The sequence below is a fragment of the Apis dorsata genome, unplaced genomic scaffold (assembly GCF_000469605.1).
Source record: "Apis dorsata unplaced genomic scaffold, Apis dorsata 1.3 scaffold_135, whole genome shotgun sequence".
Taxonomy (NCBI): domain Eukaryota; kingdom Metazoa; phylum Arthropoda; class Insecta; order Hymenoptera; family Apidae; genus Apis; species Apis dorsata.
In genome coordinates this window covers 558495-560440 of record NW_006263427.1, presented here as the reverse complement: position 1 = coordinate 560440, position 1946 = coordinate 558495, and the positions used below count along the sequence as shown (strand labels likewise).

Below are 1946 nucleotides of genomic sequence, written 5' to 3'. Positions count from 1 at the left end.
CCCGCGATATTTGACTTTTCTCCCCCGTTCTGCGGCCACCAGTCTCGGATGGCCGACACCGCCAAGACTTTAAATCGTTCTATACGCTCGGATTATTTCCTCTCTCCTTTGTTCATTTATGCTAAACGAGGGGGTAAACATTGTGTATCCCCCGTCCCGTTTTATATTTTTCTATCTGTTTTTCCTCTGGTTTGATAATTACGAAGACACGTATCGCGGGATTATGAACATATTCGATAATAAAATAGAGTAAAGAATCGGGATTTCATGGAAATCGATGGTTCGAAGCGGCAGAAAACAGCAATGGTATTTGCCTTTTTATGATTATTTATGGTTATTGTGGTATTTATCATAATCTCGTTTCATTTAACGCAAAGTTAAAGTGCTTATGTTAATAGTTATTGATAACTAAGTGAACAAATAAGCTTTCATTTTCGTGTATGTAAAAATTTTGCTCTCTAGATTCGATCCTTTAAAAATATCTCATAAATATATTGATATTCTATAGAATTGTTTCAATAAATGATTCTTTCTTATAAATTGAAAAATGCAAATAATTATATAGTTATTTCATTGTTGCAAATTTTGAAAAAGATTTTAAATTTTAAACACTTTATTGTTGTTAAATTGTCTTTTTAATTTCGTATTTCGAGTATTATATTTATTTAAATCCGATATAAATTCTGTGCAATTTGGTTAGTTTGATTTAGGAATGTCCACAAATCTTAGTTATTAATTTAACTGATCTTGAAGCAAAATTAATCAAATGTTGATTTTACGAATTTGCCACAGTAATTATAATAAATGCAAATAGGAAAATTGATAAAATATTTGACATATTCATCTACTTCCTGCAATCTCCAAAATCAATTACTCGAGTAAATAATCAAAATTTATATTTCAAAGTTTAATTTTTAATCACCACGAAGATAAAAATACAGTTGTAAAATATAATTGTATTACAAGTCAATATTTTATAAAAAATAAAATAAAAATATTATCACTATAGGATATCGTCATAGAATATTAAAATTATTAAAAAAAACTTAATCTATTTTATCATGTTATCATCAAGGCTTTTATTTCTATTTGACCTAAAATTATCTCAGGAATATCTTAAAATTCCAATTGGTGCAATATGATATGGAAAATAATATAGTATGAACAATTTTCCAGCATTAAAAATCTATTTGAAACGTGAAAAAGGTGCTGACCAGATGCAGAAATTTTTCTGATCGCACCTGCGACGAATTATTTCTGCCCTTTCCTTTTCCATCTCTCTTGTCATCCTAATGGAAGGGAATAACGTCAGCTTGGCCGACCAGACAAATTAGAATATTACGTACGGCCCGTCACTACGAGCGAGAATAATAATTAGAGGCCGACAGAGCGGTGGTCACGGGCGCGAAAATAATTTCCTCGCGAGGAAGTGAACACCCTCAAAAATTGTATTAATTAACAAACAAAGCAGTTTCATAAAATACAATAAAATTCACTCCACCAATTAAAATACGACCTCTTACGTGAAATTTTTTTTCACGAATATCATACGAATAATTCGAATCAAATTATCATCCAATTAATCAAAACGAATTTTTATTTCATCAATCGATCAAAGTTCCATCCAAGCTTGATTTGAATTAACGCCTATCGAGACGAAATTAACGAACGATTCGAGAAACGGTCGAGGAATGTGAATTACACCCACCCATTTAAATTGTGCGAAGCAATTGTCCAGGGATGGAAAAAAAGATGCGACGAGCATTATGTAGAACACCGTGCGCGATAATTAACCCCAAATTTCACGCGAGGATATAAAAGTTTCGCGGGTAGCGGCTTTGTATCGTTGGTCGTATAATTTTCTGGCAATGGTGCTCAGGAAATACTATCAAAGCTGTTCGTTATGCGAGGAACGAGGTAAAGGGGAAAAGTACGAGCCGTAGTCG

General features: G+C 32.3%; 1 protein-coding gene across 3 annotated transcripts in view; it reads right to left on the bottom strand.

Annotated features, from left to right (window-relative positions):
• Nucleotides 1–1946, bottom strand: part of LOC102674166 (peroxidasin-like) — a 290955-nt gene that overhangs the window by 52617 nt on the left and 236392 nt on the right. The gene's annotated exons all lie outside the window — the stretch shown is intronic.